This window comes from Plecotus auritus, assembly GCF_963455305.1.
Source record: "Plecotus auritus genome assembly, chromosome: 8".
NCBI lineage: Eukaryota > Metazoa > Chordata > Mammalia > Chiroptera > Vespertilionidae > Plecotus > Plecotus auritus.
The window spans coordinates 107,496,409-107,516,185 of NC_137782.1; the positions used below are offsets into that span (position 1 = coordinate 107,496,409).

Consider the following 19,777-nt stretch of genomic DNA (forward strand, 5'->3'; position numbering starts at 1 on the left):
TGCTGTTGTATGTAAGAGGCTGGCATCAAATATACACCCAGAAACTCTACAAGCCTTGGGGCATGGTGTTGCTCACCAATTCCTACCTGTTAGAACCAGCTGTGGGCAAACTATGGCCCACGGGCCGAATCCAGACCGTTTGGCTGTTCTATCCGGCCCGCGGAGCTGAAAGAGCGGAGGGTTCTCTTGCTCTCCCCTCCGCTCCTTTACTTTGAATTTATATTAGTTCACACAAACACTCCATCCATGCTTTTGTTCCGGCCCTCCGGTCCAGTTTAAGAACCCATTGTGGCCCCCGAGTCAAAAAGTTTGCCCACCCCTGTGTTAGAATGTTTAGGCAGCAGGCTGTAAAATCTAAGTTCCTCCTGAGGTTTGCATCGCTGGTCGTCGCATTTTAGCTGAGCTTTTAGCACCACATCATCATTTTTTTATAATGTTCAGGTCCATTCCATGTGCCTCAAAGCTGCAGAGCAGGAGCGGAGGGAGCCTGGCCGTGGATGAGGAGGTCCCATGGGGCATCTGGAGGCTGAGCCGGGCCTGGACTCCCGTCTCCTGCCCCAAAGCCTCCTGCTGAGTTTCTCATCTCATTACATATGGCCACACACTGCCTGCAGTGTCCCTTCTCAGTCCCGCAATACTTGAAGGCAGAAATCTTCGTTACTTCAGAACATAGAATCCTCAGAGTACAACCTCTCCCCCATTACCTCTGCCCCAGCAGCCTCCTCAGCCACATGTGTCCCTGTGAGGCTGCTCAGAGAGTTAGAAATTAGTATCCCCCCATTTTATTAATCAACTACTTACCAACTGATATTTGGGGAAACTAGCTTTGTGGCTTTCATTATTCTCTCAGCCCTGACCACTGCCTGGGGGATGGGAGGGAGCTGAGATGTGCCTGGGGGGATGGGAGGGAGCTGAGATGTACCTGGGGGATGGGAGGGAGCTGAGATGTGCCTGAGGGGATGGGAGGGAGCTGAGATGTACCTGGGGGATGGGAGGGAGCTGAGATGTGCCTGAGGGGATGGGAGGGAGCTGAGATGTGCTTGGGGAGGGGGAGGAAGCTGAGATGTGCCTGAGGGATGGGAGGGAGCTGAGATGTGCCTGGGGGGATGGGAGGGAGCTGAGATGTGCTTGGGGAGGGGGAGGAAGCTGAGATGTGCCTGAGGGGATGGGAGGGAGCTGAGATGTGCTTGGGGAGGGGGAGGAAGCTGAGATGTGCCTGAGGGATGGGAGGGAGCTGAGATGTGCTTGGGGAGGGGGAGGAAGCTGAGATGTGCCTGAGGGATGGGAGGGAGCTGAGATGTGCCTGGGGCGGGGGTGGGAGGGAGCTGAAATCGTGTCCCTGGAGGCCTTTGTGTGTCAGATCACTGAGTATTCCTAAACTGTGGGTATTGGTCCACGTGGGGAGGAACCAGGGTTGAACTTTCAGGGCAGTTCTTGTGTAGCTTTGTTTAGTGTCTGAACGAGCGTTTTCCATTTGAATCCAGTTTTCCATCAGGTAGCTCCGTGGGAATGAGATGTCCAGTTCTCCCAGAGCTCACCAGCAGCCCGGCCCCTGCTCTCCTGGTCTGCACAGCCACCGAGGCCCCTGCAGGCCGCCTGCTCTGAAGAGAGTTGTCACGTGTGATGGGGGAGGGAGAGGTCGTAATACAATCATGGGGGTGTTGTTTTTCCTTTTGAAATGAAAGAGGAAAGACAGTTCCCTTAGATCTGCTTGCAGAGCCGGGGTCTGGGCGTCCACTTGGTGTGCTTTGCTTGTATAAGGATCGGGCCTGGTGCACACCTGTCGGAACCTGTCAGCTCTGGGTCGTGTGCAGGACTAGCCCAGCCAGATAACGTTCCCTAGTCATTGCTTCTGCTGCACTAACGCTGAGGGAAGCTGCACTTTTGGAAATTAAGGCTGTGTGCGGCCCAGCACAGCACGGTCCCTGCCTGACTGAAGCTGAGCTGGCTCCTGCCAGACGGCAGCCGCAGCGATCTCTGTCTGAGTCTCAAGACTGAGTCACCTTTAGTGGTGACCTTCCTGGGAGAAAGCTCGGCTGGACTTTGAAATCAGGCAAGCTTGGGTTTAAGTCCTGCCTGTGGGGCGTTGGGTGCTTTGGCTCCTGAGCTGAACAGTCAGGTTTATGGCCCAGGGTGGCCGTGAGGATGGGCGAGGCTGCGGTAGAGGTGGGCAGCAGTGCCTGTCCCACAGGCACCTGGACATGCTCTTCTCCTGCCTGGTACTCGGCTTCCGTGATTAGGAGGAGGAGAGGCGATCACCTGAGCTCACAGACATGAACCGTGTGAGCATATGAGTCATCTGCGCAAATCTGCCGGCTCTAAAGGAGATAGAGCGAATATCCCAGCAGTATCTGCCCAAAGGCCCACAGCTTTGTGCCATCAGCACAATGGGGCACCTACCCTCTTGGTAGCCCTTAATGCTCCATCTTTAATGCTTCACTGGAGGAAAGCATATTGGTGATGGATGTCAGCCTTGGGTCCAGGGCAGGCGGCGGCTGGGAGGAAGTGGCCAGCCCTGCCACGTGTGTGGGGTCCTGCTGCAGGCACCGGGAATGCGGACGAGGACAATTCTTCCTGATGCCAGGCCCTGGGCCCGGGCAGGAGAGGCCCGGAGCTCAGAGCTGCCCTCGGGGTGAAGTAGGCGCTGCAGCTCAACGCCCCAGAAGGATGAGGGAAAGCCCTGGTGTGGCTCAGGCCTTTTAAAGTTGAGAAAAAGAAAATCTCAGTGTTGCCCTAACCCAGTGGTCAGCAAACCGTGGCTTGCGAGCCACATGTGGCTCTTTGGCCCCTTGAGTGTGGCTCTTCCACAAAATACCACGGCTGGGGCGAGTCTATTTTGAAGAAGTGGCATTAGAAGAAGTTTAAGTTTAAAAAATTTGGCTCTCAAAAGAAATTTCAATCATTGTACTGTTGATATTTGGCTCTGTTGACTAATGAGTTTGTCCACTGGGGTGGGTCAACTGTCTTCTCCCCCAGGCAAAAACCACCTGGATTGCAAAGGTCTGCCTGAGAAAGCGGACCTCTGCAGCATGAGGAAATAATTTAGCATAGAAAACCAGGGTGTCTGCCTTCCGAGCTCTAACCTCAGAGCCCCCAATCCTGGCTTCTGCTCACACAGCTCCAGTCCACTCTGCTCTCCCTCTGCCGGAGCCCCAGGGGAATGGCTGCACAATAAATTTTGCATTGGCCCTTTAAGAGGGTGTCAACTTTTCCAGGCCTCTCTCTCTGGCAGACAGCAGCCCTGCAGTTTTTCACAGCCAGATATTGGGCACCTTTCTCAGTTCTGGTGCTTTTTGCTGGAGGGGACCCAGCTTGGGGATTAGACCCCAGAGTTCTCAGTGGCACCTCCCCCACCACCAACCCCCCCCCCCCCTCCCCGCGCCCTCACAGCTGAGATATCTCTCCAGAACTTCAGCTGCTGTCTGTGGGAGCCCGGCCAGCCCTTTCCTGCCTCTGTCCCTCCTACCAGCCTCTATGCGGTCTTCACTTTCCATCCTTGGTTATCAGGGTTCTCTCCTCGGTTGTTTTTTTTGTTAGTTTGTTTTTTTGTATTTTTAGTTATAATTTTAGTTTGGTCCTGGATGGATGTCTGTGTAGCATCCACTTACTCTGCAGCCATTTTTAATCTCCATTTCCATCCTGGTATACATTTAACATCTTGCCCAAATTTAGTCTTCCCATTGTGTTTGGTTATCAACTTTTCCTTGCATTTAATCATATTTTTAAATAAAAAGCATGCACCTTTTAAAATAATGCTAGAGAATATATAAAATAGGATGAAGTTTTTAATCAAAATTTATGAACTTGCCTTGTAACATTTTTATGATAGCCCTACTCGGATTATCTTTTTCTACTTGACTAAAATAGAATTCGATTTTCCTGTGGGGTGTTTAACACTTTGGGTCATAATCAAGCCAGGGATGAATTAATAGATCTCTGAGGGAACTGTCAAGACAGATCCTCTCTGGGTGTGAAATGTAATTAACAATGGCAGGAACTCACTGGGAGGGCCGCAGACCTTCAGGAACCTGGAAAATGCCAGGCAAGGACTGAAAGTAGTTCCCCCAGTGGAGGAAAGGTAGGGGAGAGCAGACTGCCCAAGCCAGGAGGGAGAGGCCGAGTCGCCTCCAGCTTCTCGCCACAACGCCCTGGTATTTCTGGGGATGTTATTCTCAGATTTCCTGCAGGGATATTTTTAGCACGAGGCTGTGGGTCCAGTAGCTGGCCTCTCAATAAATGGCCAGTACGAGAGACTTTAAGACAGGATCACATCTCTAAATAATTTCAGTGCTCTCTGCAGCCCAGCTGCCTCGTTAGCTCCCAGACTGGCTTCCTTCCCGTGTGGCAGCCTGCCTTTGGTTTTTGGCTGGCGTCAAAGGTGTGCGTGGGGAGCTGTGGGGTAGGAAGTCTGAATACGCTTGGGAACTAGGGTTCCTGGTTTATGGCCTGCTGTCCCCACTCTCTCCATTCCTTTTCTCCAGGGTGTGTGGTCGGCCTCCCCGACCATGGCCTGGATCTGATTGGCAGCTAGAAGGTGGGGAGGTGGGAGCAGTTTTGTTTGGGTAGAGGTCATTAAGTACAAAGCAACTTTCTTCTGGGGTTTATTAAAAGTATTCGTTTCAGGTAAATAAGCAGTTATTTCTCAAGCAGTTACTTAAAATCAAATAAGCAAGAGTCCTAATATGTGATTTTCTGTTTCTTTTCAGATTTCCTGTTCCTTTACTACAAGAGATTTCCCAGACCAGACCTCTGTGGAAGTCTGGGTTGGGTTTGAGAGTCTGGAGAATTCCCGCAGCTCTGTCCCTGCTCAGGTGTGATCTGCTGGAGGCACCGTCCAGGGGTTCTGGTGTGGCCAGTCATCTCGTAGCTGAGCGCCAAGGGTAAGTCTGCAGCTTTCTGCTTTAAATGGAGAGAAGAGGCTGCTTTCGCCTGAGATACTTGATTTGCTCAGTAGGTTTGACATTAATAAAATGGCAGTAAGTATAGCCCTGATTTGTTGGGCCACATAATATTTCCATTTTCAAGGGGCTTGGTTGAAAAGTTACATTCACTACCCCTGCTGTAGGGCGTGATGGCGCTGAGGAGCTGGGAGGCATAGCACAGGCACTTCCCCCTGTGAAACGCGCCTGCGCTCAGCTCTCCGGCCCAACAGATGGTTCTTGAGTCTGCAGGTCAGGCCCCCTGCGCACTGGGAGCCGGGAGCCCTGAGGCGAGGGGGCGCTGCCTCCGGGACACTCTCAGCCCCGCAGGGGTGGGCAAACTTTTTGACTCGAGGGCCACAATGGGTTCTTAAACTGGACCGGAGGGCCGGAACAAAAGCATGGATGGAGTGTTTGTGTGAACTAATATAAATTCAAAGTAAAGGAGCGGAGGGGAGAGCAAGAGAACCCTCCGCTCTTTCGGCTCCATGGGCCGGATAGAACAGCCGAATGGGCCGGATCCGGCCTGCGGGCCGTAGTTTACCCACAGCTGCCCCAGAGGCTTCACTCCGCTTTGATGCTGAGAAGACGAGTCTGCATCAAAAGTTGCCAATAGATAAAGGGTTTTGAGGAAAGTTTACCTGTTTGTATGAGAATGTACTTGTGTGTGTGAACTGAAACTATGTCTATAATATAGCAGGCGGGTTTTGCCCTATAATAGCAGATACTAGACAAAGTCATACCCCCGTATAACAAAGCATTGCTTAGCCTGGCATTGTTTGAGATGTTTGACTTAGGACATAAGAAATGCTGGGCAGCAGTCTGGCCGACCTGGCTCTGTCTCTGGCTGTGTGAGCAGATGCAATTGCACCTCTAGACCAGTGCCTCACAGTTGGGGTCAGGGCCTCACAGCTAGGGCAAGAGCCTCACAGCTGGGACCAGGGCCTCACAGCTGGGACCAGTACCTCACAGCTGGGACCAGGGCTTCACAGCTGGGACCAGGGCCTCACAGCTGGGACCAGGGCCTCACAGCTGGGACCAGGGCCTCACAGCTGGGACCAGTACCTCACAGCTGGGACCAGGGCTTCACAGCTGGGACCAGGGCCTCACAGCTGGGACCAGGGCCTCACAGCTGGGACCAGGGCCTCACAGCTGGGGCCAGTGCCTCACGGATGGGGCAAGAGCCTCACAGCTGGGACCAGGGTCTCACAGCCTGGGCCAGTGCCTCACAGCTGTGGCCAGGGCTTCACAGCTGGATCAGTGCCTCACAGCTGGGGCCAGGGCTTCACAGCTGGATCAGTGCCTCACAGCTGGGGCCAGGGCCTCACAGCTGGGGCCAGGGCTTCACAGCTTGATCAGTGCCTCACAGCTGGGACCAGCTCCTCACAGCTGGATCAGTGCCTCACAGCTGAGGCCAGGGCCTCACAGCTGGGACCAGGGCCTCACAGCTGGGGCCAGTGCCTCACAGATGGGGCAAGAGCCTCACAGCTGGGACCAGGGCCTCACAGCCTGGGCCAGTGCCTCACAGCTGTGGCCAGGGCTTCACAGCTGGATCAGTGCCTCACAGCTGGAACCAGGGCCTCACAGCTGGGGCCAGTGCCTCACAGCTGTGGCCAGGGCTTCACAGCTGGATCAGTGCCTCACAGCTGGGGCCAGGGCTTCACAGCTGGATCAGTGCCTCACAGCTGGGGCCAGGGCCTCACAGCTGGGGCCAGGGCTTCACAGCTGGATCAGTGCCTCACAGCTGGATCAGTGCCTCACAGCTGGGGCCAGGGCCTCACAGCTGGGACCAGGGTCACATAGCTGGATCAGTGCCTCACAGCTGGGACCAGGGCCTCACAGCTGGGACCAGGGTCACACAGCTGGATCAGTGCCTCACAGCTGGGACCAGGGCCTCACAGCTGGGACCAGAGCCTCACAGCTGGGGGACAGTTCATTAGCTTTCCTTCAGAACCTTGTTTTGCTTCTGTTATTCATAAAGTGTTTATACTACTCTGAAATCTATAACTTTGTACTATAAAATCTCTTGGTATGATTTCTGTAAATTTATTTCATTTAGTATACATTAGAATTTTCTCTTATTTGGTCTTAAACTACTACCAGAATTTTGTAAATGGGTTTTTTCTCCTTGACCACTTTTTTTTCAGGGGCATGGAGTGATTCTTAATTTAACTTACGTTCCCTGCTGATGTGTGCTAACCAGAACACCCCGGAATTAATATGCAGTGTTTCTTAAAGGAAGGGTTCAGTGCCTGACTGTCTTCGCCTTATTATCCTGTATGACTTCTTCTGGAGAAAATGACCCCTTGTCCGGTTTATTTAGGGTGCTGCTTGTCATGATTTCTAGTCGAGACCCTGGTTTGGGTTGGAGAGCTGGGAGCTCCGATTGTACAGCCTGATTCCAAGCCCCCTCTCTCCCTGCACCTGCACTGAAGCTGTGCTGACCTTGCCCCCCCGGGCGCCGTTGGCTCTGACTAGCTTTACACCCCCTGCCCTGCATTGCTAGGGCGCTCCCAGCTACCAGGCCTCATGGGAGACAGACACCACTCCGGTGTTTCATGCCCCATCCTGGGAGATTTCCATTACCTTAAAAACAACAAGAAAAACTCCTAGGTACGGGGACTCCGTTTTTCTAATAGTCATTGCAGTGGAACCTGTTATGACTTAGTCTTTTGTAAATGCAGCCTCATGTTTTGTGGCACTATAAGCTAGAAATTAAGTACAAATCCTCAAATCTGATCACCAGAATTCATTAGTAATTCATCACTAACAAACTGACACTAACTACTTCTTTAGCAAGTTCTTGATCATCAGTGACATTAACGGACAGTAAGCTGTTATCAGGCCCTGGCCGCTGTGGCCCATTTGGCTGGAGCGCTGTCCTGTGCACTGAAAGATCAGGGCACATACCCAGGTCATGTGTTGATCCCTGGATGGGATGAGTACAGTAGGCAACTGATCGATGTCAATGTTTCTCTCTCTCTCTCTCTCTCTCTCTCTCTCTCTCTCTCTCTCAAATCAATTTAAAAAACATACCCTCAGGTGAGGATTACAAATCTTTTTTAAGGAAAGGCTATTTCAGGGTCTTCTTTCAGAAAGTAGTGAGGCAGGGGGAGTCACAGACTCACCGCGGCAGCACGTTCTGCACAGACACCCAGCCAGAGTCTGTTACGGTTCTGCAAACAAGAGGCGGCCTGGATGATTGATTATTAGTGAGAACTGGGCATAGATCATCATGAAGATGTTCTTACAGAAATATTTATACTTGTAAAATGTTAAAGATTTGTTATTTTACATGTTCATGAGATCCACACCAAAACCCTGATTCTCTTTAATGTTAAAAATTACTTTTGTTGCTTAGAAAAATGTTCAGTGGGAAATTGTGAGATATATCCATTCAATAATAAATGTTTGCTGTGAGCACCGATTGGATTCTGGGCTCTTTTTCTCGCAGTGACTGTTTTAGCACTGTGTTTTTGCAGCCACAGAAATAAAGAGAATTCCATTTTAGACACTGGCTGTCATGGCCTCTTGGAGGCAGCAGGACCCAGGCAGCTCCCTGCAGCTCTGCATCATCCTGTCCTGTGGGAGCTGCTGTAGTTGATGCTCGTACAGCGAGTCTGTGTGCCTAAGGCAGGGTGGGCTGACCCTCAGAAAAGAGGCTGGGGCAGCCAGCAGATGCTGCGTTTGGAGGGAATGTTAAGGAGCGAGGTGGGTAGGCAGAGGTGTTATGGGTCAGCACAGGCGGCTGCTGGGTCAGCAACAGGGGGTGGGGACCAGGCAAACACTGTTTGGCCAGTGGTCTTTGAAGAGCCAGCAGGAAAGGGACAGCTTGGTTAGCTTCATCACTTGCCAGGTCTTAGGAAGTATGGACGCAGCGCTAGCCTGGGAAGCGCTAAAGGGATGTCCACCGAGCGCACTCCAGGCGTTGGGTGCTCTGGTTTGTGCTGTCCCAGCAAGACCTACGCCTGAGGCAGTGTGAGGGGTGTGTCAGACTGCACCTCAGAGGTGCCTGAGTGGGGTCCCAAGCCCCTGCTTTCCTGCCCCAAATTCTCACCTTTGCCAGGAACCTACCCCCTTGAGGTTAGGGAGCCCAGCCTTCTGAGCCCCCGGCCCTGACCGTGCCCACTCTGGGGAGGGGCAAGCACGGGAAGAGCATGTGCAAACCCTCCTGTTCCACGGGATGTTAAAGCGTGTCTGCACGTGAGTCTTCCCGCCCGTGATTGGGAAGGGACCGTGGTCCGCTGGTGGCTGGCACTTACTGGAAGGGACATCGTATGCCATGCTGATGATGTTTTATCTTTTGAAAGCCTTTTTGGACACTTTTACAGGAGAGAGCCTAATGGGTAGAAGGATGTTGGTGGTGTGGGGAGGACAGATGGTGGCTTAGGTGACAAGCCTCGTGCTATGTGAGGTAGACACGTCCTGGACTTCACACACTGTCAGGTGCTGACAAGAGTGTCCGGAGTGGGAATGCTGGCAGTGAGGCCACGTGTCTTTTTTTAAGCTTTATTGCCATGTATTTGACAATGAAATGGTAAGATACCTAAGTGCACATCTTGGTGGCGTGGTCTGGCGTACGTTGTGAGGAAATCCCACCAGCTGGTTAGTGAGCACACTGTCACCTTGTGCTCTGTCCTTTGGATTGGAGAGCACTGGCGGGTACTCTCAGCGAGGCCAGGTGCCATGCATGTTAACATGCAGCCATGGTGCTGCTGGGTCAGGACTTCCTCGTCTGTCCTGAAAGTCTCCCTCATCGCGCTCTCTCTTTTCCGGAACCACATCACCACTGTGTTTCTGTGACTATGACGTTTTCTTAGATTTTGCATTAAAGTGACACCACGCAGTACTGTCTTTCTCTGTCTGGCTTACTTCCGTAGCATAGTGCCCTCACGGTCCATCCATGTTGTAGAAAATGGCAGGATGTCCTCTTTGGGGTGGCTGGGTAATATTCCAGTGTGTGTGTGTGTGTGTGTGCGCGCGCGTGCGTGCACGCAGGAGCGCACGCACGCGCGCATATATCCCGTCTTTATACACAGACGCATCTTTTCCCTCCTCCATGTGGACCTTGGTGCCCCCAGGCCTTGGCTGTTGTGAAGAATGCCGCAGTGACGAGACCTTGTTCTTGTTTCCTTTGGGTACATACCCAGGAGTGGCGTTGCGGGGTCACATGGTAGTTCTATTTTTAATTTTTTTAAATCCTCACCTGAGGACATGCTTACTGATTTCAGAGAGAAGGACAGGGCGAGGGTACGAGAGAGGGAGGGGGAGAGGGAGGGAAGGAGAGAGAGAGAGAGAGAGAAACATTAATCAGTTGCTTCCCTCACCTGGGATCCAACCTGCAACCTAAGTATATGCCCTGACAGGGAATCGAACCCACAATATTTCAGTGCACTGGACAAAGCTCCAACCAACTGAGCCGCACCGGCCAGGGCCTATTTTTAATTTTTAAAGGAACCTCATACTATTTTACATAGTGTCCCCACCAGTTTACATCCCAACAGTACACAGAGGTTCCCTCTTCTCTGCATTCTCACCAGCGCCTGCCTCTTGTCTTTGATGGTCGCCGTTATAACAGGCGGGAGATTTTGATGTGCGTTTCCCTGATCATTAGTGACGTTGAGCATCTTTTCATGTGCCTTTTGGCCACTTGGATGTCTTTTTCAGAAAAATGTCCGTTCAGATCCTCTGGACTGTTTGTATTTTTGCAGAGTTGTGGGAATTCTTTATATACTTTGGATAGTAACCCCTTACCAGATACATGATTTGCAACTATTTTCTCCCATTCCTCGGTTTGCCTTTTCGATTTGTTGATAGTATTTTTGCCGTGCAGAAGCTTTTTGTTTGATGTTTGTTTATTTTTGCTGTGGTTGCCTTTGTGTTGGTGTCAATCCAAACACATCATCCCCAAGAGCAACGCCGAGGAGCTTAAATCTGTTTTTTTCTAGCGTGTCATGGCTTCAGGTCTTACATTCAGGTCTTGAATCCTTTTTGAGTTCGTTATACTTCCCACAGCACCTTTGTACGGCGAAGCTTCATAAAATTGCAGGTAGACATTTCCAATGAACTCGTCATTTTCTGACGGCTGAGGTGGAGACAGAGTGGAGCCAGTGTGCTTCTCTCACCCTCGCCGACGTGCCCAGCAGGTGGCTTCCTGGGAAGCTGGTGAAGCAAATTAAAGACAGAAAAAGCGAATTCCTGACCAGCCACCTCCCCACATACACACCTTTTCCCCGACAGATTGTAGAAACTAAATTCACAACATTCCAGTCATTTCTCCACTATTCTGAATTGTACCTTTACGTTTACAAAGGAGTTTTCATAAATTCTCTTTAAAAACAGGTGATGAGACCCCCCCATCCCCTTTTCATGGAAGGAGAGGTCATGTGGCTTTACCTGCCCCACGGGCCCACCCCGGACAGTGCCCGGCCGGCTGCGCGCTGCTGCGGGAGCGCTGGCCTGGCGTGCTCTCTGTTTCTCCGAGTCACCGAGCAGGAGCCGCGGCCGGTGATGCGGAGGTGACGGGACAGTGCTGAGACACACTGTCCTGAGGGCATCGCTGCAGTTCCTAAATTAGAACAAGAAAGTGCATTTTCTTGACCTCCCTCCTCCAAAACAGCAACAAGTGTATTTCTGCTTCGCACCAGTGTTGCAGGAGGGGGATGTGGGCTTCTAGCACCCGACTCCTTGAACAGGCCAGTCCTTCGGAGGTGGTGGATGTTTGTTACCTTGTTTGTGGTGATGATGTCAAGGTGAGTGATTAGATCCAAACCTGTCAAATTACACAAACTTGTCAAATTATACAAACTTGTCAAATTATACACTAAATATGTGTAACTTTGTGTGTATTAAGTAGGACTCAGTAAAGGTGAAAAAATTACATTGCTGTGGCAGCATGAGATACCTACGAGCGCGTGTGGACCCGAAGGGTGTGTGTGGAAACAGCGCTGTGGACGCAGCAGTGGCCTGGACGCTGGGGCAGGGTGCTGGGGGTACCCGACCTCTTGCCTCCACCATCTCCTGTCACCTTGTGCTTCAGTGTAGACAGCAGGAAAGGGTCTTGTGTTTTAGATTCCTGCCTGTCAGAATCGACTTTCCTGTCCACTTTTATGATAACACTAGGGGCCTGGACCAAGAAATTCGTGCACTGGGTGGGGGGAGGGGGGAGGAGTCCTTCAGCCCGACCTGCGCCCTCTCACAATCTGGGAGCCCTTGAGGGATGTCTGACTGACGGCTTAGGCCCGCTCCCCAAAATTTAACAAAATACCAGGAGGAAACAGGAAGCAGCTTCAGGCACCATGGTGCTTAGGAATGAGAATTCGGTCCTTCCTCCCACGCCTGCGCTTTCTGCTCTGGGGAGTCCAGCTCCGGGAGGGCGGGATCCTGGAAAAAGAGGCTCAGGGTAAGTAGAGCAATCACATGACAGAGTCTGTTATTTTGTGTGAAGGGGAGATCATTTCCTTCCCGTGGGGACTTTTTACAGAGTCCTTCCTTTTGCCCAGTGGAGCAGAATTCTGGGTCACCTGCAGAGCACAACAGGAGTGTGCAGTAGTTACAACTTTGCAAAAGGCAACACACATGAAGTCAGTCCTGTTCTGTCCATTATGTCACACCCTGAAGACCCTTCCCAGGGTTCCATTCCAGATCCAGGCCCCCTGGCCCTCAGGTGGAGTCCCTGTGTCTCAGGCCCAGATGATTAGGATTAGAGCTTCTGGCACTGCAGCATCCCCGGGTCTTCTGATTAAGGAACTGATTGCATTGCATCCGTTAGGACCACAGCTGGGTGCCAGGAGGCTGTGCGTCCCTTGAAGGCCAGCCCCTGGGGCCCAGTTCTGTCCCCTTGGCTATGTTGCTTGCAATGTGAATGTCGTTTGTGGGGAGGCCTGTTCTTCTGACTGTCTTAGGAATGGAAAATGTAGAGGCTTCTGTATAGAATACCTGATCACTCAGGTTTTCTTAATGCAAAAAATGTAACCAATAGACCATAAATTTCTTATTCCCCAATTAGAGCCAGATTCCAAATGGGTTCTGGTAAAGGGTTCTGACGCCTTTGTATCAGCGAGGTCCCTGAGTTTGGGCCATTGCAGACGTATTCCCATGGCACCTCTCATTCCAACACCGATACCTGCCCGGTCAGTGTCCTTTCCCCTGAGCAGCTTCGCCACGTTCTCCACCAGACCTGGTGCACCGTAGACCCATTTTACATATACACATATGTATATAGTATGTTGACGATAAAAAGATGGCAACCTGCATCGTGGGAACCTTGGTATAATGAAAGAACCAGGAATGGCTACATTAACGTCGGACACAGTGCAGTGCAGAGCAAGGAGCGTGAGCAGGTGCAGAGGAGGCCAGCTAGGCGCTTCCTCACGTGTACCATCCTGTGTCCTGGCGTGACTGTCTGAGACCGTGCGTGTCTTTTATGACCTTGACAGTCTTGGGGAGGACTTATCAGATGTCCCACAGCTGGGATTTATCTGGTGTTTTTTCCTCATTAGTCCAGAGCCGCGATGTTTAACTCTTCATCTTGTGGCACACACAAACTAATTACTAAAATTCTTCGGCACACCAAAAATGTAGTTTTTGCTGATCTGACCAAAAAACAGGTATAATTGTGATTCATTCACACCGGATGGCTGCTATTGTTGTGTTGGCTGTTGTCATTTGTTTATTCGGCAATCTCTGGGCACAGAGGTCACCAGTTGCAAATCACAGTGCTAGAGTTACGGGATTTGGGGGAAGATCACAGAGCTAAAGTGCCATTCTCATCGCATCATCTGGATACGCGTCTGACACATCCGTGTGTGGTTGACCTTGATCACCTGGCGGAGGCGGTGTTTGTCAGGTTCCTCCACACAGAAGTCACTCTCCTCCTGCCCACACTGCCCTCCTGAGACGGGAGTCCTAGGCACAGCCACACGAGAGCGGGGAGGGGGGCGGTACGCTCCACCCTAAGGGGGGAGTCCGCATAATTTATTTAGAATTCTTCTGGGGAAATCTGTTTCCTCTCTCCCATTTATTTATTTACTCAATCGTTCATTTCCTTTCTTTTTAAAATTAGTTTCATCACATGCATGCATAAGTCTAAGGATTTTTTGGGTGGCTTGTTTAGGGCTTCATGAAGATGGACCCATGTGGCATGTAGTCCTTTGGCTTTCTGCTACTCGACGTGGTTGAGAGTCCTCTGTCCTCTGGGGAGCTGCCTCATTCCACTGCTGTGCAATGCTGGGCGAGTGGCTGCAGACCCACCTGTGCCTCCTCCTGTTGACTGGCACTTAATTCTCTTCTGTAACTGGCATAGCAGCGCTGTCCCAAGCACTGGACAGGCCCCCTGACTGATGGGTGCCAGTTCTCTCCTGCCAGGAACTGGAGCGAGCTGCTACCTCGTACAGCGCGTCGGTGGCCACCTTCGCAGCGTAACTCCAAACTGTCTTCCCGTTCTCTCTGCAGTGGGATCAGAGCTCCCGCTGCACCAGGCCTCTTGCCCCCTCAGCGTCTTTTCACGTTCCTGCCCAGTGCGACGGGGCAGCTCCCTGGGACCTGCGCCTGCGACTCGGTGGCTCAGCGTCTTCACCGTGGTGCTGCCTTCTGGGCAGTGGCGCTTTCGCCTGCTTTTCAGTTGAGCTGTGGGTCTCTCTTCCTGACTGTAAGGGCTTTCACGGGTTCTAGACACCATTTCTCCATCATTGCATGTGCTGCTTACAGCGGGCTCTCTGCCAGTGCGTTTCATTGTGCTTTGCTCTGTGGAAATGGTACCTCCTACCTGAGGGTCCAGGCGTGCGTGCAGCGCTGGGCGATGGGCACTGCATTTGCACTCAGCTTGCACGGGAAGGAGCTCGTCTTCCTGTGGCTCCACCAGAGGCCATGTCCACGGGTGTTAGTCGTGTTCAGCAGCATGTCCTTGAAGAAGGACGACAAGATAATATAGTGTTTAAACGCTGGGATTTTGTTGACAGAGCCCAAGTTATTTTTGCCAGGAATATAGTCTCGTCTTAGACGGTGCTTCTCAGTAGTTTAATGAGCTTGCTAAACGTATCTTCCATTTCCTGTCGCTGTGCTAGTTAGTTGCTAGAGAGCTGGAGGATTCACTCTTCATTTATCTGCATTTCACGAACACTTATGTATACTCATGTGCTTTCACCCTTTTTACTCAAAGTAGCTCAACGGTATGACATGTAAATGTTTAATTGGAACTCCTCCTGGCTTCAGAGAGCCCTTAGTCTGTGGAATAGCAATGACTGGAGCACAAGGTGAGGTTGGGTTATGAGGCCGCTGACATTTGAATCCAGCTGCACGTGAGGGCTTCAGTACCGGACCTCGGACACCAGGGGGCTTGTGGTGGAGGCTCGGCGGCACGTGGGACATGCACGGCCCGGTGGCTGCGGTGGGACATGCGCGGGCCTCAAGGGCTGGGGTGGAACATGCATGGGCCTCAGGGGCCAGGGTGGGGCGTGCACGGGCCTCAGGGGCCGCAATGGGGCATGCGGGGCCCAGTGGCTGTGGTAGGGTGTGTGGGCCTCAGGGCCTGGGGTGGGACATGCACGGCCCAGTGGCTGCGTGGGACATGCATGGGCCTCAGGGGCCGGGGTGGAACATGCATGGGCCTCAGGGGCCGGGGTGGGGCGTGCATGGGCCTCGAGGGCCGCAATGGGGCATGCGGGGCCAGGTGGCTGCGGTGGAGTGTGTGCGGGCCACTTGCCCACTTGCTCCTGCACTGACTGGCTGTACACATCACTGACTGGAACCCTGCTAAGTGCTCTGTTGGGAGGAGAGAGAGTCCTGTCCTCAAGGAATTACGTGGAGGGGGAGAAAATGGACAAGCAGTCAGTTAACATGTGTGAAGTACTGGTCAATGTGGTGGGAGAAAGAAAAGCAGTCAGTTAACATATGTGTGAAGTACTGGTCAATGTGGTGGGAGAAAGAAAGAGCGAGGCTGGAGGTGGGCAGCAACTATAGCAGACCCAGGCGCAGCGGGAAGGGGCTGGGCAGAGTCGGATGTAGTCAGGGATGGGGTATGAGGAGGAGGAGGAGCAAGGGAGGTGACATTTGAACAGAGGCCTGAACACAGTGAGGGAGCGAGGAGCTGCGGGTGTCTAGGGAGAGTGTCATGTTCACAGCAGGCGATCTGGTGACACAGCTGTGATGTCATTTTCACAGCAGGCGATCTGGTGACACGGCTGTGATATCATGTTCACAGCCGGTGATCTGGTGACACGGCTGTGATGTCATGCTCACAGCAGGTGATCTGGTGACACGGCTGTGATGTCATGTTCACAGCAGGCAATTTGCTGACACAGCTATGATGTCATGTTCACAGCAGCCGATCGCATGACATGGCTGTGATATTATGTTCACAGCAGGCGATCGGGTGACATGGCAGTGATGTCATGCCCACAACAGTGACATCATGCTCACAGCGGGGCCCTGCTGGGATGCAGTGACTGTGGCACTTTGCCCCTGTGCTCTCCTGTCCCCGAACCCGGAACCTCCACCTTAGGAGGGAAACCATCAGACAAATCCCAACAAAAGGGCAGTCTGCAAGTACCTGCCAGCAGTCCTCAGAACTGAAGGGTCATCGTCACAAGGGAAGTCTGCGACTGTCCCGGCCAAGTGGAGCCGCTGGAGACTTGATAACTAATCTGACGTGGTGTCCTGAGTGGGGTCCTGGATTAAAGGGCGGGGGCGTTAGGTAGAAAACTAAGGACATTTGGGTAAACTATGGACTCTGGTTAATAATGTACTGCTATTGGCCTAGTAATTGTAACAAATGTATCGTACTGATGTAAGATGTTAAGGGAAACTGAAACAGTTCTAAGAAATAAAATTTATTGTAAAAAATAGTACATAGGCTAGATATCCTGATTTCCTCATTCTGTTTTCTTGAGTGATAGGGGAGATTTCCTTAAAAGCAGTATACACTTGGAATCTATATTAATGTTTATTTTTCCAAAAGCACTTGTAGAGGTATCTGTGCGGAGATTAAACCTGTGCCCTTGCTGTCCCAGGGTCCCTGCCATCCCCAGGGCCAGGCACCGATGGTTTCCATCAACTAGGGAAACCGAAAGCATAGGGTGCTTGGGACATGGGCATACGCCATGCAGACCTGCAGGACTAAAATGGCCTTGGTAGCTTAGTCACAGTTGACAATTATGAGGCCCAGGCATTGCGGAATGTGTTTTTGGGTCACTGTGCTCCTCACTTCACCCTGGTATGTTTCAGAATTAGGCAGCGATTATGAATAATAGGTGGTAAGGGCAAAGGTCAGCTATTGATTAATGTAGCTGAACTCATTAGTAAGACTTGAGGGAGCTCATAACATTTATATTTTATATGTTTATGAAATAGATGCTTGAGTTATAAAAATTAAAACTTCTTTTCTGGTTGTGGAAAAAATATGCCTAATAAACCCCTAAAAGTGGGATGGATGGCTGTCCGTGTGAGCAGCAGGTACACCTTGTCTGAGGGCACTTTGCATTTCAGAGGAGGTCAGGTTTCACCAGGGATCAATGCACATTTTCTTTCTTTTTTTTTTTTTTATTATATTTTTATTGATTTCAGAGAGGAAGGGAGAGGGAGAGAGAGATAGAAACATCAATGATGAGAGAGAATCATTGATCGGCTGCCTCCCACACGCCCCCTACTGGGGATCGAGCCTGCAACCCGGGCATGTGCTCTTGACCGGAATCGAACCCAGGACCCTTCAGTCCATGGAGCCAAACCGGCTAGGGCAATGCTCATTTTCATAGATGGGTAATTTTTTCTTTTTTCTTTTTTAAGTCCAGCCTTATTGAGGTAGACTTGATCACTAAAATTGTAAGGTGTTTAAAGGATACATTGTGGTGGTTTGCTATATGTGTACATTGTGAAAGGATTTCCCTCTAGTTAATTAACACATCCATCACCTCACTTATTCATCTCTTTTTCTGGTGAGAACATGTAAGTTCTACTCGTAGCCAATTTCAGTTATAGAATACCGTGTTACCAACTACAGAGCCAGCGTACTTACCCTGGGTCCTCAGGTCTCACAGCTGAACGGATCCCTTTACCAGCCTCTCCCTACTTCCCCCACCCCCACAGCCCCTGGCGACCACTTTCTACTGTTTCTATGAATGTGGCTTGTGGGGGTGTTTGTCCGTTGCTTATATCTGTCCGGTCACTTCATTCCTGTGGTGTGTTGCAGGTTGGCCTAAGACAGTGTCGATTCTAACTCCAGTGTGCTTACTTGACTTTTATTTGTTTCGCCATTAATACTGTGTAAGAAAAGTGGCTTATTAAACTGACGGCGATTCTCCAAAATGAGGGTACTCAGGTACCTCTTACCTCCACAGCCACCTCCCAGGGTGAGAAATGTCTAGGGCGCCCGTGAGGAAACAGGACGGGTGGCAAAGGGTACTCTCAGGGCTTGAGTGAATGATGAGTGAAGAATAGCGTTTCCCAGAGTTTAGCTTAAGCAGCAGAGCCCTGGCTCTGCTCTGTAAGGTGCCCTGGGCATGCATGAGTGGTGCCGACCTGTAGTCCAGTCCTCGGATCACGGGTGTGTCGGGCACCTCACTTAGTACCACTGGGTGCAGTGAGGTGCTTGGTGATTGACCCTTGAGAACTGGTTGATAAACTCTCATTTTGAGGCATTTTTCTTAATGTACTTTAATGAGGGTTGGTACTTGACTATGGCTGTAAGGATGAAAAAAGAATAGGTGCCCACTTTAAAAAAAGGATTGCAAAGAGAGTAGATTTATCATAAAGTAAAAAAAATGTTTTTGATCCAGTAAGAAGAAGGTTCACTTAAGAAATTATATGTACCTCACACCCAACGGGATGGCTGCTGTAAAAAACACAACAAAGTAACATACGGTGAGGCTGTGGGGAAGTCAGAACCCTGCCCTGCTGTGGGAATGTGAACTGTGCAGTTGGTGGTTCCTTAAAAAATGATGGCTAGGACTACCATATGAGCCAGCAACTCCACTTCTGGGTGGTGCTCGGGCTGAAAGCAGGGTCCCGAGGAGATACGAGGAGACACGTGCACACCCATGATCATAGCTTCCTGCACACAGCCAAAGGCGGAGCAGCCAGGTGTCTGTGGGAGGGCGAATGGGCACACAAATGTGCTCTATACGCACAAAGGGAGGTTGTCAAGGAAGGAAACGCTGGACATGCTACAGCGCAGATGAGCCTGAGGCCATTATGCTCAGTGAAGTAAGCTGGTCACAACAGGGCAAATGCTGATGGTGGCATTTATATGAGGCCCCTAGAGTAATAGATTTACAGAGACAGGAAGTAGGGGGCGGTGCAGGGGGAAGGGGCGTCCGTGTGAATGGGCACGGAGCTCCAGGTTAGAAAGTGAAGCTTTCCTGGGGAGGAGAGGTGGTGATGGTTGCACACAATGTAAATACACGTATGCACTCTTAAAGTTTACATTCTAACCAATTTCACCACAACTTAAAAAAGAAATCATGGTATATTGTGTGCTTGAGCTTCTGCGAATACTTCTGCAATCACTCTTCAAAGAATGACAAATGGCCTGGCTGGATGGCTCAGTTGGTTGGAGTGTCGTTCCTTATGCCAAAAGGTTGCGGGTTGGATTCCCGTTCAGGATGTGTGTGGGAGGCAACTGATCAGTGTTTCTCTCTCATATTGATGTTTCTCTCTCTCTCTCTCTTTCTCCTTCCCTCCCTTCCTCTCTCTCTAAGAACATGTTCTCGGATGAGGGTTAAAAATAGAAGTGGAAAATGCTGCTTTGGGTACTGGGGTGCTGGGGGCAGTGGAGCCAGCAGCCTGGGAAACGGAGACCTGGCAGCAGGAGCTGGACAGCCAGCAGTGGGGGGCAGCCAGCAGTGGGGGGCAGCCAGCAATGGGGT

General features: G+C 51.3%; 1 protein-coding gene across 6 annotated transcripts in view; it reads left to right on the plus strand.

The window, feature by feature from the left end:
• The window catches only part of NCK2 (NCK adaptor protein 2), a 138,608-nt gene that overhangs the window by 64,015 nt on the left and 54,816 nt on the right, over nucleotides 1-19,777 (plus strand). For all 6 annotated transcript variants that reach the window (XM_080686992.1, XM_080686988.1, XM_080686990.1 and 3 more), the window contains one exon: nucleotides 4,707-4,880. The gene's annotated coding sequence lies outside the window, so the exon portion shown is untranslated. The remainder of the gene's footprint in view (nucleotides 1-4,706; nucleotides 4,881-19,777) is intronic.